Raw genomic sequence first — 15,509 nt, forward strand, 5'->3', positions numbered from 1 at the left:
TCTAAATTCTCCACCCACTTCCCCCCTCCCCCAAGCTGTACATTACAATGGTTCCTTGGTTTACAACCATAATCTGTTCCGGAGATCCGGTTATAAACCAAAACAGATTGTAACACAAGGCGCGCTTTCGCCAATGGGGCTTCCCCCCCAAAAAAATTGGTTGTAATTCAAAAAAAGGGACACGCACTTCTGGGTTTGAGTGGTTGTAATCCAAAACGGTGGCAAACCAAGGTACCACTGTATCAGTTTTCCAAGGAAATGGTTTCTCTCCTCAGATTTCCAAAAGAATGGTTTTTATTCTCCCTGCTCCTTCTCTCCAACCTGTGGAAGGACCAGACACAAATTCCTTGCCTCTCGACCCCTCAGCAAACCTTTATTCCTCCCTTCTCTTTCTCCTCTCCGAAGACGTCACCTGGAGGGCTGCTAAGATTTTGTGTTGGTGTTGCTGAGAGAGGAACGGGTTGGGGGGCGGCAAGGGAGGGGGGATGTGAGCTCTCTCTCTCTCTTTGTGTGTTTTTGTGTGTGTGTGTGTGTGAGAGAGAGAGAGAGAGAGCGAGAGAGCGAGAGAGAGAGCTCTGAGACCAGAAAGTTATCATTGTGGAACAAATCAGTATGATATGGTTTGTATGTCTGTGTATTGTTTTACAACTGAATTACATTTAAAAAAAAACTGTCAAGTCAAATCAAAATGTCATTTTCTTTCCTGAAACCTTTTATCAAGAAATAATAAATTTAATACTGGATTTTCTGTGAAATAATTCATTACAAGGGGAAGTGCGTGAGGAATTGAATGGGTGGAGGAGAGACGGAAAGGAGAGCTACTTTTTCCTTGGCTAGGGGGCGCAATCTGGACGGGTCTGCCTGGGCGCCAGATCACCTAGCTAAGGCTCTGCCTGCTTCCAAAGAGCTCCCCCCTCCACTCTGCCAAACCCCCAAAAGGGAAAGAGGCAGGAGGCGAGAGGAGCAGGAGGGCAGCCTCGTAGCAGCTGCAGAGGGGATGTCGAATGAACACGCGTCACCGCTCGAAAGGGAGACCCGCGTTGATTTCAGAGCAGTTACTTACAACTCTTAGAGTAGCACCAGCTCTGCTTGCTCCCTGGTGATTGCACGTTATTTATTCCCTTTGCAGCGGCGAAGAAGGGCAGTATTGATGTATTTATTGCTTTAAAAACCCATTACAACAAAGGTGGTATCTAACATCGATGGTAACAAAGCTTTGTGTACTCTCTGGCCCCTATTAAGCAGTGCAAATGAGGACAATCATGCAGGCAGGATAAAATCTGCCACTCACTCCTGATATTTGGGTAGATCTTCTGTAATTCAGAGCAGGGCTTTTGGTGTGACTTCCCCTGTTCTGTAGAACAGCTTTCCTGCAGAGATACAAGAGGAACCCGCTACCTGCATTTTCTGGAAAGAACTGAAGATGTTTTCATTCTGACAAGTGTTCCCAGGTGGATGAATAGGCTGCTGCCATGAGTGTCTATTTAGTATTGTTTGAAAACATATTTACATATCATAGCCAGCTGATATGGAGATTGGAAGAGCTGAACTTAAGTATTGGAAAAATGAGAAACTGAAATTAATAAATTTGCCCACTTCCCTCAGGAGATCTCCCCCTACGCTGAAGGAAATTGTTATGTACTGAGTTGAATAGGATCCAAACTGCAGCAGTCTGATTGGTCCTAGAACAATAGGATCCAAATTGCAGCAGTCTGATTAGTCCTAGAACAATAGGATTCAGAATGCAGCAGTCTGATTGGTCCTAGAACAATGCAGCAGTATGATTGGTTGGCAGGAACCACCCAATCCTGCTCCAGATAGAAGTGAATCCACAACCTGATTGGCTTACAGTAGAATTCCGGAATTAGCCAATCATGTGCAGCCCATTGTGTAAATAATGTATATAAAGCAGATACTGTGAGGGGACTTTCATTCATTCCTCCTCACCACTATGAGCTGAATAAAGAGCATGAAATCACTTTGCGACTCTGAGTATATTTCAGAAATACTTGCTGACATTCCCCCTTCTACACAAATGTTAATGGGGCAGGAGTCCCTGTCCTCTTTTTCATCTCATCTTCCCCACATCTCCTCTAAAATCTGCTCTGGAAAGTTGCTCCCAGCTGGGAAGGTGTGCAAGTCATTCGCTTGGGTGAGGAGAAAACATGATGCAGACAGTGATGTTGAAGCTGGAAGCTCCTCATATGCTTCAGAAGAAGGATATTGACAAGCTGGAACGTGTACAGAGGAGGGCGACCAATCAAAGCTTTGGTAACCAAGCCTTATGGGGAACGGTTGAAGGAGCTAGGTAAGTTTAGCCTGGAAAAGAGGAGATTTAGAGGAGATACGATAGCCATCTTCAAATATCTCACACAGAAGAGGGAGTAAGCTTGTTTTCTTCTGCTCCAGAGGGTAGGCCTCAAATGGCTTCAAATTACAGAATTGCACATGAGGAAGAAATAGTTTGTTTGTTTTTTGGAAAAGTTCTAAGATTCTGCAGGGTGCAGAGCAGCTATAGACAAGCTGGCTTTGCAAACCAGGCAGGCAGGAAGGACACCAAACTCCCTCAGAGTGTTCCTAGACTGACAGCAAAGCCCTTGTCTTATCTGACACCCTCAGCCTTAGGGGACATCATTTGGGGGGCACCAGGCACGGGTTCCTTCAAGGGTTTCTACAGCCTCACGCAGAGAGACTCGCCTTCCCTTCCCCCAGATCAGGGGTCTGCAACCCGCGGCTCTGGAGCCGCATGTGGCTCTTTTACACCATTGCCGCGGCTCTGGGGCGGATACTAGCGAGGGGAGGAGGCGCCTTGTGCACCCCGACACTCCCCACTGTGGCGGGCGCTGTACTGGCTGTGACGTCGCATGGGGGCGGTGCGTGCGTTAGTCACGCACCGTCCCGACGACACCTTCCCGCCCGCCCGCTACATTGTAAGGGGCAGGTACGCTGGTCACTGCATTGAAAGGGGGCATGTACGCTGGTCACTGTTTTGAAGGGGAGTGAACAACAAACACACACACAAAAGGTAACTTGTTAATTTAACATTTATTTCTATGAGGAGGAATAATTCTGAGGGGTGAAACAAAGAAATAATAAAAAAGTGACAAAAAAGTTATTTTTATAGTGACAAGTTTTGCTGCTCCCAGTTTTTTTTTTCCTTTGGAAACTGGTCCAAGTGGCTCTTTTTGTCTTAAAGGTTGCAGACCCCTGCCCCAGATGGTCCTCCAGCTTCCTGCAGCCTTGGGAGCTGGAGCTCTTTCCACACACATCCCCCAACACAGTTTCCTTGCAGACCAGGCAGGCAAGTAGCATCTGCATCTGCAAAGCCATCTGAGAAGTGTCTACATCAGGAATTTCTTGTCCCCCGCTCTCAGTGCCAGCAGTGGCAATTTTAATCTGAAATCTTTTGACACACTGTACTGCGGACAGAGTTCAGAAATGGCTGGCGCTAATAAAGTTCCCTATGGCAGAATGCCCCTATCACTATGGGTCTTTCGGACTCCGAGATATGATCAAAAAATAATAAACCAGTGCAATCATTTACTGCTCAGCAACAGAGCATTTATAATAAATTATATTATCAGCTCTGTTGCTGATTATTTATTTTTTTATCCTGCTTAATCTTAGAAAGAGAAATTACATCCTGTTTCCAAGTTTTCTTCTCCCCCACGCTTGACCAGTACACAGCTCTGCTCAAACAGGTGATTTCTGAGAAAAGGAAACCTAAATGAGTTTGCCCTAGTTCCTCCCCCTTGTAAATTATTTCTTGGACTGTGCTGGGTCATGACAGAGAGCAAAAGGAAGCAGAAATTTCTCCAGCCTGAAAGCAGAGGAGGAGAATGCAAACAAAGTTTTCCCCAACAGTGAAAAGAGTGAATTTGTTTGGAGTCTTTGTATCATGTCATCCCATTACTCCTGCGTTTTGGTGCAGTGTGATTCCCCACATGGCTGGCTCCAAAGGGCCGAAAAACTGAAGCATATGGGGTGGTGTGGGGTAAAAGCAGGAGCCCTATGCCTCGGATACCACAGTTATGGCTTCCCCCAAAGAATTCTAGGTAGTTAGTTAAAGGTGCTGAGAGTTGTTAGGAGGCCCCTATTCCCTTCACAGAAGTATAATTCTCAAAAGTGATTTAGCAGCCTCTTTAATCAGAAGTGCCTGGGCACCATTTTGGCGTGCAGAGCTGAGCTGCGATGGGTGAAAGAGGGAGAGGAGCTGGGGAGCACGAGAACGACTTGCGCACAGTTATAGGAGCCAGCTCCCAGGGGCCGAGATATGGAAATATTGGAGGGGGGCTGCTCCCCATAAGGTGATGGGCATTGCCACGCAAATGGGGTGCGCGCACCACATCTTGTGATCTATGAGGTGAGGCAGGGCTTATCTGCCTCCCCCCATATTTTAAGTTGGCCCCCCAGCACACAGTCCTGTTACCTCTGCTGCTTGGCTCCCTCTCCCTCTCAAAGCCCGGCAGGAGTTGTGTTCCTGCTACTTTCTCACAAGGGCAAGGGCAATGCCCATCAACTTTTTTGGGAGGGGGTGCCCCTCAAATATGATATTTGGAGGAGAAACACGTGTAGACTCCTAACTCTGTGGTTAAAGTGGTTATCAGAGGCTGTCACAGGGGGAGGGGCCTGCTCTGAAGCATGCTGGGCAAGTGTAAACCCCATGAGACCCCCCAGTGTGCCCCCCCAGCATTTTCTCCCTAACGGAGACCGCAAGAGACCGCTGCACTGGCATTAGCTCTCTCCCAGTGTTTTGCATTGCTTGCTTCTATGAATGTAACTGAGCATCTAACTCTGCCCTCAGCATGGCAACTCCAAATTTCCAGAGCTTGTTTCCATGAGCTCATTACTGAGGTAGACACCATGTTTCCTTCCCTCTTGTCCAGCTGTATGCTTGAGCTGCCTTCTTTCACGGCTCCAGGAGATTCACGTTTGAGAGACTCCCTTGCATGGCAGCGAACTCCTAGGGGCTGTTTCATATATGTTGGAAGGCGCCCAGGCTGGTTGGCGCAACCCAGTCAGATGGGCAGGGTACAAATAATAAAATTGCTGTCGTTGTTGTTTCATTTCCTTCTGCCTCTTTCCCACAGCAACATGCTACCCACCTACCCACCAAGCTTCGGTTTCCTGACTCCTGGTTTCCTGACCCCCGGACTCTTGGTTCCCTACTCCCGGTTTCCTGATTCATGGACTCTTGACTTCCTGACTCCTGGACTGCTGATTCCTGCTTCCCGTCCTCTACTCCTGCCCCAACGTACTGAGCCAAGACTCCGACTGCCTGTAACCCAGATGGTGACAGTGTTTCGCTTTTTGTCAGTAAAAACTATATTACTTTGTCTGTTTATTTGTGTTGGCAGCCAGTGGGGGAACATTTCAACCTCCAAGGCTTTAAGGCTTTACAGAAAAGTTGCATTCTGAGGAGGGCTAAACTCATTCCACAAATAAGAGCTGGTGTTGCTGACTCCCAACTTGATGCATAGCCAATGCATAGCCATCTCTTAGTGCAGCTGCTAGTAGCTGTCAGTGTAGCCCCCTCCGGCAGCTGGAAAAACTTGGATTTTTATCTCAGCAGCTGGTAAAATCACGTATGGACTATAACAATCTCAAAAACAATTGGCTAGTGCTTGGAATGAACAAGTTCAATGTGCACTGAATTAGTTTGAAAAACATCTGAACTACATTTGAAAGTAGTTCCCATAATTGCTGGGTAACCTGAACAAGAATTAAGTTGATGTTGGGGCAAAATGAAGAATGATTTCTGGCTCATCTTCAAGTTCATTGTCACTTTCTAAATGCTTTAGAGTATTTCTACAAAAAAATTTGGGTTTTTTCTCAAAAACCAAGAAACAAAAAAAGGAAAATAAAAAGCACATATCCCTCAAAAACAAAACAAAACAAAAAGAAAGAAAGAATAAGAAGCACCGATCTGGAGTTATTTGTGGCAGGAGGACACCCAAAACTCCCTCTCCTCCAACTATGCTGAAGATGAACCAGTCTTTCTCTGTTTCATAGCATCCTAAAATACAAGGAAATTTGTGGGTATGTGTATGCTTACTTCCAGAGAAAAAACCCTCCCCAAAGGCTCAGGCTTCCCCTACCCACCCACCCAGCTGGTGAAGTAAAGAAAAGATTGATCATTACATCAAGGAGATTGAGAGAAAACAGGCTTGTAGTTCAGGTTAGGACACCTAAATTTGGACTGTTGCCTATAGCTTTCCCATGCCTGGATTAAATGATTTTTTTAAACAAAAATTAGAACAGTTGGGGAAATAATTGCAGTAGGGAGGATTCAGAAAAAAAACATTTCTTAAAATTTTAAAATTTATTATTTCATTGAGATTAAGTAAATAAGGCAAAATGAAATAATAGAAATCAAAGGAAATGAGGAAGAGAATACATTAAAACATTTTTAAAAGCAGCAATAACAAAATAACCACAAAATATACTAAAGGCTACAAAACTATATAGTATATTTTTGCATTGAAAAGCATGTCTCGCAGGATCCCACCCAAGACGATATCTGTGTTAGATCTTGTTTAATATGAACTGCTTCAGATTTTGAGATCTCATTAAGATCAGTAACTTTTTGACCCAGGGCTGTAATTTTATGATTCACCTTTGCTAAATTATCCTTCAGACATTAATTCTGCATCACAATTAACTTAAGCCTATCAGCAATAGAACTCTCTGAAGCCATTTCTCTTCTCTTCTTCTCTCCATTCTTTATGTTTGGCTGCTGCAGATTTGCTGCAGTTAGAGGGGGAGACATCCATCATTTTAACACTGACAGGCAAGATATAAGAAACATCTTATCTGGACAAAAATTGCCCAGGCAGTCTACTGATTAACCATTGCTACAATAGGGCTGCCTTATGTCTGGGATTTGTCCGTTGGAAGTAGTGTCCAGCCAGAATTTTTGAAAATTGGTAAAAATGTCTGTGAAAACATATGGAAAACCGTGGCAAGCCATATCAGAAGTGTTGGGGTTTTTTTTTGTGAATTTCCTTTAAAATAGCTCAAAAACATCTTTCTGTGAAATGTCAGAAGTGTTGTTTTTTCGGGTGAATTTCCTTAAAAATAGCTCAGAAACTTCTTTTGTTTTTGGGAGATTTTGCCAAAAATCTCATCAACTTTGCCCACCCCATCTCTATAACTTTGCCCCTCTCCCAATAAGCAAAATTTCTATAACTTTTGTGTCCAGATTTTCACTTTTTGAAATACAGTAGTAACTTAGGTTAAGTACTTAATTTGTTCCAGAGGTCCATTCTTAACCTAAAACTGTTCTTAACCTGAAGCACCGCTTTAGCTAATGGGGCCTCCTGCTGCTGCCGCGCCGCCGGAGCACGAATTCTGTTCTCATCCTGAAGCAAAGTTCTTAACCCAAGGTACTATTTCTGGGTTAGCAGAGTCTGTAACCTGAAGTGTATATGACCCGAGGTACCACTGTACGGCAGTGCTACAAGTGCTGAGCTGAAGAGTAATAAAGGAAGCATGCTAGGATGCCATCTTGCAAGACCAGAAGTCGAACTTGTGAAGAAAGCAATTGGTTGATGCTGTGGTAGATAGAGGAGATAATGCATGTTGTACCTGGATGTCTCTTCCCAGGTAGATGTATTGGCTGTTTACTTGGGTTTCTTAGGCTCAGCAGCCTTTGCCAGAACTTTCTTTGCATCTTTCACAGCGTTTTCCAGGAAATCCTTCAGCAAGTAGAATGTGGTAGCAAAAGAACTGCCCCCACCATAGAGAGACCCCAACACAGGTATGAAATCCAGAACCAGCTCTACCACTGTGATTGCTCCCCACATTGCTGACCTCTTCAAGATATTCATGACAAATTCTGTTGTGATCATACCGGCGCTTGGGGTATGTTCAATAACAGATTTCAACTCCTCAAAAGGTTTCCCCACACGATTTGCTAGTATATTGAGGGAATCTTCATCCAAGCCAAAAACTTTGCAGATATGTATCATTGTTGAAACCAGAATGCCAATGTCACAACCAAGCGAGAGGAATGGGACAGGAATCAACCCAACAGTACAACTCACCATGGCTGTTTTCCATATCAGGCTCTTCATAGCAGCCTTTTTCTTTGTAATGCTATCTTTTGTTAAAATTGGAAGACACATAATTAAAACATCTCTCTTGATTTCATCCTGTTCATTTTCAAAGGTCTCTTGAAGCAGGGGGAAATCATACTTGCTCAAATCCCACCTTGATATCAGAAAGACCCTTGGAGAAGACTCACCTAATGCCTTCAAATTATCATAGCTGTCTTTCCGTATAATGTCAAGTGTCTTCTTCTCAGACTGCATCATCTCATGGGTGTCCTCCACATTGATGCGTTTTGACCGCCTGTAGTTATCAATATCGATATCCACTTTGCTGCGCACATAGTAGAATTTCTTCTTATTTTTACGGATCTCAAGAGCCAAGTTGGTGTCATCCTCAGTGAAGCGCCCTGAGGCGATGATGATGAAAAAATCATACTTGCTGAAATTGACCTTCTTTAGGTATTCCTTTGCACTAAAATTATTTGTTCCAATTCCTGGTAGATCCCAAATTTTGACTTTGGGGAATGCGGGGTGTGTATATTCTTGTGGCACCATTGTTGTTTCTGTCACCCCTGTCAGAGCTGCACCCTTTTCATCATCTTTCATTCCTCGCAGGGCATTGACAAAAGATGATTTCCCGGCACCTGCTCTTCCTGTGATGGCAATTTCCAACGTGGTGTTATTTAATAAATTTGACTGCTGTAGAGCTTCAGCTGAAACAGCTTCAAATGTTTTTCTCTCCAAAGCAGTCTGCACTTCAGCAAGGTCTTCTCTTAAGGTTTCTCTTATGACGGCAGGATCCATGACAGTGATTCCTTGTGGCACAGTTTATCTGAGAAAGAAAAGAAAACTATAATAGTTAAATGATAGTCTTCAACACACTTTTATGGACATATTTACAATCCATGGTTTGTGGGGTGGGGGTGGGGGAATCAATTTACATAGGACATATTTCTAAGACCAGTGGGTTGTTTGAGCAGCAGCTGGTAGTATTTCAGTAAAGTGAAGAATTGTGCCTGTTGTCAATCTCTCAAAAATGCATTCACACATAACCCTTAAAACATGTTTATGTGGGATGTGGATCTTTTTTGAACTCAAATTATTCATCCCTCCAGAGATGTGTCTAAAGGAAGCATTTACACCGCACTAAAGATTCCCTTTTTTGGATAAAACTTTGGATAAAACACTTCATAAATAAATAAGTCAATGCACTGTGCATATCCCTTGTATATTCTGGGCAAGTCTTGCCCTGCCACTTTTACAAAAGTCACCAGTAAAAAGAAGAATGTTTTTTAAAATGTCATCAAGGGGGAGGTGAAAAAAAGGAGCCAGAGGGTGATGCAGATAAGTGATGCAGAAAGAGCCCAGAAATATTCTTAAAGGGCAATACTCAATACTGGGGAAAATATCCACATTGGGTTCTTGTCAACTAACCTTTACTCAGCGATGACTCATGACTCACTGAAATTAATAACCATGCCTAAGATCCATCAATTTTAATAGGTCGACTCTGAGTAAATGTTAGTTGAAGACAACCCATTATCAGCAACATTATCTTGTCCTGAAAGCTATATACATATAACGGATAAATAAATAAATGAAATACAGCTATAGGAAAAAAGAGCTATGAGGAAGTCACAGAATCACAGAACTGTAGAGTTGGAAGGGACCCCGAGGATCATCTAGTCCAACCCCCTGCAATGCAGGAATTGAACCTGCAACCTTGGTGTTATCAGCACCATGGTCTAACCAACTGAGCTATCCAGGCTCATGAGCCAGCAGCTACCCAGAACCAAGAGAATCTCCAGCATCTTCTGCCCTGCCTTGCCTCGAACCCTTGCCATGCAGTTTTTCTAATCAGAAGTGGCGCAGATACCATTTTTACACACCAGCAAGTGCTGAGACGCAGCCCTGACAAAGCGGGTGGGGTCATGAACTGCATTGCAATGCTGATTGACGCCTTTTATTAAACTCGGGCGCGGGGGGGGGGAGGGGGACACCTTTATAGCAGCCCGAGCTCTGCTTGCTCCCTGGGGATGGCATGTTATTTGCCGCGGGGAAGAAGAGCAGCCTTCTCGAACATCATTGTTAACATTAATATTATTGTGAATGATATGATATGATATATGATATCAAAATAGCTATAATGTAATGGTTAATATAATAACAATAAAAATGTAAAAAAAATAACAAATAAAAGGTAAACAACAGCAACAGCAATTGTTTCTGTCATCCCCACCAAGCAAGGAGCTCAGCGTCTCCTTTAATGCAAAGAAGCTCAAAAAGAAAGGGAAATCATTCTAGAACGAGGAGAAAAGTTCAACTCCTTACCTGCTGCCGCACTTATATTTTGCAGCCAAGCTCAGGCTTGGTTTCTCGTGCTTTTCTCCGTCCTGCTATCTCCCTCTGTCTCCCTTTTATACCCTCTTCTTCCTGATTGTCACACTACTAAAAGCAAAAAAGAATGCGAAGGTAACCAGCGAGGATGAGATAAGATAGCAACAACTAGCCGAAGCCGCATTCCTGGCCAGAGGGAGCTTGTTTGCGCAGAACTATGTTGCTGGCTAGGCGTGGGGAGAGGAAAACTAGTAAACAGGATGCAGTTTCTGCTCCAAGATTTTTACCCATCTACCATGGCCACATTCTCCCCCTCTCCCCACATGGCATTTTAGTAGGCCTCTTCTAAAACCATGTATCGGTATGAGACCACCGCATCCTCTCTAATCTTACACAGTTACACCACTGCTTGTACGAGTGGCAAACAGAGAATGACAATGAGGCAATGAGCCTCCATTGGTCTGTCATCTGAAGGAAATGCACTGTGCTAAAATTCTCCTGAGCTTTCTACCAAGTAGCAATGAGGCAAACATGGAATTGGAACCTGGACCTAGGGCACAGACTCACTTGACGTTGTGGTGAGCCTCAGGCCTGGAAAGGGTGGTCATAGGTAGTCAGAGACTGTGTCAGCAGCAGTAAGTAAAAGCTCATGTGACACGAGGTAGACGTGCGCATGGCTGCCTTTATGGCAAAAAGTATACAATCAAATAAGAGATGATGCAAGCTGCAGAACACCACTATATAAGGGAATAAGCGTAATTGGGGAATATAATTGGTCAAGAAAGGTTATGGCAAGGGGAGAGGGGTATAACAGAGGGGGCTTGCCAAGCCTCAGGTCCAGCCTTTGGGTGCAATGCCCCTGGACCATGCTTCTGTACAGAGCCAATAAACGAACTTCTTCTTCACCAAACGCCTCATGTGTGTGACTCTTTGGAGGAACTTAAGAGAGAGCTCATATTCTCCTGCAACAACACGAGTTCAGCCATGATGCATCCCTACTTGGCCTCTGCTCAATTAGTCCTTAGGCAACACAAGCCACCTATTCTCACCTTCTTAGCTAGAAGCTGCCAAGGGAATTCTGTAACCTAGCAGACTGCAGCTGGGAATTTTGATGTCAAAATTCAAAACAGGAGGGAGGGGGTCCAGGCAGCAGTGGCGTAGCGTGGGGGGTGCAGGGGGGGCTGGCCGCACCGGGCGCAACATCTGGGGGGGGGGGCGCTCGCCGCCTCCGGAGTCGCCGAAGAGCCTCGGGCGCAGGGTATAGCAGAGCCCCATGTCCCAGGAAGGAGGAAGCCCTGGCCATGGGAGCTACCCCCAGGTGGTGCAGCAGGAGCCAGGCAGCGAAGGGGAGCCCGGGGGAGCGGAGGCGCCGCGGGGACACGGCTCGGGAGCTGCCGCTGAGGAGCCAGAGCATCGTCCCCGGGAGGAGAGGAGGAGCGGTGGCGGCGGCGGCTGCTACTGCAAAGCAGGGAGAGAAGGAGACGGCGGTGGCGGGGAGCCGGGCAGGGAAGTTGCTGCTGGGGATGAAGAGGCGGTGGCGGCAGGAGGCGGACTTCTCTTCCTCTCTGGTGCTGCTGCTGTGAGGCGCTTGCCAGCCCACCGGCCCCTCCTGAGCGGGATATGGGTGGGCGGATGGGGTGGGTGGGGGAGAGGCGCCGGGCCCGCCTCATGCCCTGACAGGAGCCGCCGCTGCGCCCGCGAGCGCCCTTGACACGGCACCCCTCATGCCGCCTCGAGAGGCGTTGGGGGGTAGCGAGACTCCGTCGGGCCCCGCCCCTCACTCCGCACTCGGCTTCAGGGCTGTCTTGCGAGGGGGCGGCGGGAAAAGGCTCTGAGGAGAACCTCGTTCGCTGTCCCGCGTCGCTTTTCCTCACGTCGTTTTCCCTTTCCCTTGAAGGGACGGGGAGGTGAAGGGAGCCCGCCTTCCTCCTCACACGTGGCGAGTCGTCGGTGGAGGTAGAGAAACCACGCACATTAGATATTAATAATAATAATAATAATAATAATGGTTTGAAATTTAAGACTCCCCCCCCAAGGAAAAGGCACTTTCTTGCCCTGCCCGTGGACCAGGAGGTCATGGCGGGCGAGGCCTTCAGCAGTGGGGCGCTTATTTGCGCTGCCAGCCTGACCTTCACCCTCTTACATATAGAGAGGAAAGGAGACGTGGAGGTGCAAAGGCTTGCGGGGCAGAAGTAAGCCCCGCTGAGTTCATCAGGGGTGCCAACGTGAATACAGTATGATATTGGGGGGAGGAGGCAAGGAAACCCCGCCCTGCATAGTTGATCACATTGGCAATGCCCATCAACTAGGGGACTGGCCCCGTCAAATGTTTTATTGGGGGGCCTGAAGCAGTGGCGTAGCGTGGGGGTGCACCGGGTGCAACATCTTGGGGGGCGCGCTCGCACTCGAGTGCTAAAATCCACGGGTTAGGGGGCGCAAATTACTTGCCTTGCCCCGGGTGCTGACAACCCACGCTACGCCACTGCCAGGCAGCGAGCAGCCACAGCCTCTTCTGCACCTGTTTGTTATGCTCAAAGCCTAGCTGAGGGCAGACCACAAGAACGAGAGCATCAGTCTGTTGAGATCTTCTAGCTCTTCTGCTACAAAGTCCAGAGAGGACAGGAGAGAGTGTGAGCAGCTGAAGTGAGAAGACAAACTATCCTGTCCTCCTGTCCTCAAACGTCTGTTTGTCAAGAATCTCGAGGAGCAAGTAAGTCTTAACAGAGGTCCTTCAAAATCTTTCCCTCCCAGCCTGCTTTCCCCTTCCTCAGCTGGCAGGCTTGTGATCCCAATGATGTTTGATCTCCTGCTGCCCTTGAGCTTCTCCCCTAAGCTTAACAGCAGAATTGGGAGGAAAGGGATTATCATCAGAATCATGGGATGGGGAGGGAACGTTTCAAACTATCCTCTGCCTGCAAATCCTTTCTGTCCTGTTGAGTTGACTGGGGAGTATCTGAGAGTGTTTAAAAGGAGGCTAGACAGCAGAGCTTAACAGTTATCTGAAGCCCACTGTCCCCGATTGCCCATGAAACTAGGCAAACTATCTGGAACCTCCCCTTCTCCCACCTACAAGATGGCTGATCAGTGGAAAGGTACATTGTGAGCCTCATAAGACTAGGCAGGTGGACAAAAGCAGTCTGAGGGGTGCAAATGGCATGCTTCTGAAGCAAAGTTAGAAGACCTCCCTCTCTCTCTGCCGAGCAGTGGCAAGAGCCTGTGGGGTTCCTGGCATGCACCCAGGGTCTGTGGTCCTTTGGAGAACTGAGACACGGCAGGGGTGTCTTTTGCCACCACTTACTGGATGCTGTCAAACTTCCTGAATAATCTAGCTGAGGATGCTGAAAGGGTTCGAAAGAAAGCCCTAGGACTGGAAGAGTGTGAGGCAGAGCATCTCAGGGCCAAGTAGAACTGGCACAAGACATGATGCAACCCAAGGTGGGGTAACAGGAGCTGCTGCTGCTGCTATGGCAAGTCTTCCCACTTTGGCACCCCTTTTCTTACCCATTTTGGCTGGTTCTAGAGACAATGGAGCAGACCCTATAGCTGATTTGCCTTACCACAATATGACACAATCAAGCTTTTAAAAATAGGAATAAAAAGCAACATTTTTTGCAAAGTCCTTTGGAGACAAGCATACCAGACAGGTACACCACTGCTCCCCATTTCCTGTATGGAACCCAATACTCTTATGAATTGAATTGGCCAGGTTTAATCGATGCACCCTTTGAGATTCATTACACATGTCGTGTCCACAGTGAATGCTTTTTTTAACTGATACTTTTTAAATATACTCCGATGTAAACTAGAAACATTTCTCATATTGATGTAACATGCTGTAACATTTTGGGCATACAGCTTTTTCCTTTCTGAGGTTGCAAATTTTGTGGAATGTAATCTTGCTTTTCTTCGATAATGGAGAAAGCTTAGAAAAAATGCCCTCTTCAAAGGAAAAAAAAAAAGGGAATAAATATCCATTCCTTTGAGCACCCACTCTCTCTTTCATTTGACCCATATAATATTTTGCTTCCTGCCCAATTCTAGCCTTGCTGCTTCAGGCAATTATAATTTAGTTAAGATTTAGTCAAGGTTTCTCAGCTTTAACAATATTTTAGATTTGTAATGCTAACATATTATACTGTTTTTATGTTATTAACCTCATTTATCTTATTTTCTGTGGTGCTCAATTAAGTTCCACCAGATAAAGAAAAGGTATTTGCTATGTGCCTGAAGACTCATCCTTGAACAGCTGAATTTAGGGGAACTAATTTCGTCATAAAGGGAACTGACATGAGAAACTGGATTTCTGCTTCACAGAAATCGAGCTTAGATTTCCCCCTGAACAAAGCAAAAATGTCACACTGCTCTCTCTCCTCTCCCCCTTTTACTTTCAAAATGCTTTGCTGACACTAATGCAGCAGCCTCTCTTTTCTCCCTTGCTTTGCAGAAGAGGGTCATCTCTCAAAGTGAGACATTCTGGGTTAGGTGGCCGGGGAGAGTTGCCTGCACACACAAGTTTCCATAGGGGCTAGAAATTGTTTTAAAACATAGTTAAAAGTTCAAGATTAATATAGTAAGGACTTGCAACCACATCAAACTTTTTGTTATCACATTCTTCAGACAGCAACAAAATATACCAAACTACTGTAATCGATCTTAATGGCGTTTGATATCCTTACTGCCTGTCTCGCTGCCCAGCAGTCTCCTTGCCTGAGCCAAAAGAGCTTCTCGGAGGGGGGGGGGTTGAGGAGTCATAGACTGCTGGTTTGGGGGGACTTCAGCATCCATGCCAAGGTGACCAGCTCTGGGTTGTCTTAGGACCTCATAGTTGCAATGGCAACCATGGGGCAGTCTCAACATGTCAACAGCTCAACCCATGTGGCAGGCCGCTCTCTGGACCTTGTTTTTTCAACTGGGCAAGAAGAGCGTGATCTGAAAGTGGGGCATAGTGACATCAGTCCCTTGTCATGGTCAGATCACTTCCTGTTGAGATTTAAACTTTCAGCACCTTTTCCCATCTGCAGAGCTGGGGGACCTAATAGCATGGTCCGCCCTCAGAGATGGCTGCCATAGTACCAAAATAGACATGTGATAGGTGAGTTGGGTTCAGCTTAGGGCGACCTC

At 46.1% G+C, this 15,509-nt stretch overlaps 2 protein-coding genes and 2 pseudogenes across 15 annotated transcripts in view; 1 reads left to right on the forward strand and 3 right to left on the reverse strand.

The window, feature by feature from the left end:
- LOC310712383 (interferon-inducible GTPase 5-like) overlaps window positions 1-15,509 on the reverse strand; it is a 323,482-nt gene that overhangs the window by 148,439 nt on the left and 159,534 nt on the right. For 2 of the 9 annotated variants that reach the window (XR_014528869.1, XR_014528870.1), the window contains exons 3-4: window positions 10,383-10,499; window positions 6,312-8,883 (exon numbers count right to left, since the gene is read on the reverse strand). The exons of 5 other annotated variants lie outside the window; for them this stretch is intronic. The gene's annotated coding sequence lies outside the window, so the exon portion shown is untranslated. Of the gene's footprint in view, window positions 1-6,311; window positions 8,884-10,382; window positions 10,500-15,509 lie in introns of those variants that run through there. 2 more of the 9 variants (XR_014528868.1, XM_083515369.1) reach the window with 2 other exon arrangements.
- LOC310712385 (interferon-inducible GTPase 5-like) overlaps window positions 1-15,509 on the reverse strand; it is a 190,647-nt gene that overhangs the window by 123,181 nt on the left and 51,957 nt on the right. Inside the window, exon 1 of one of the 4 annotated variants that reach the window (XM_083515385.1) lies at window positions 1,064-1,145. The exons of the other annotated variants lie outside the window; for them this stretch is intronic. The gene's annotated coding sequence lies outside the window, so the exon portion shown is untranslated. Of the gene's footprint in view, window positions 1-1,063; window positions 1,146-15,509 lie in introns of those variants that run through there. 4 annotated transcript variants of the gene reach the window in all.
- The window catches only part of LOC310712403 (interferon-inducible GTPase 5-like), a 144,657-nt pseudogene that overhangs the window by 77,256 nt on the left and 51,892 nt on the right, over window positions 1-15,509 (reverse strand). The window lies entirely within an intron of this gene.
- The window catches only part of LOC310712395 (interferon-inducible GTPase 5-like), a 195,324-nt pseudogene that overhangs the window by 61,932 nt on the left and 117,883 nt on the right, over window positions 1-15,509 (forward strand). The gene's annotated exons all lie outside the window — the stretch shown is intronic.

Source organism: Podarcis liolepis, assembly GCF_965112155.1.
Source record: "Podarcis liolepis genome assembly, chromosome: 7".
Taxonomy (NCBI): Eukaryota; Metazoa; Chordata; class Lepidosauria; order Squamata; family Lacertidae; genus Podarcis; species Podarcis liolepis.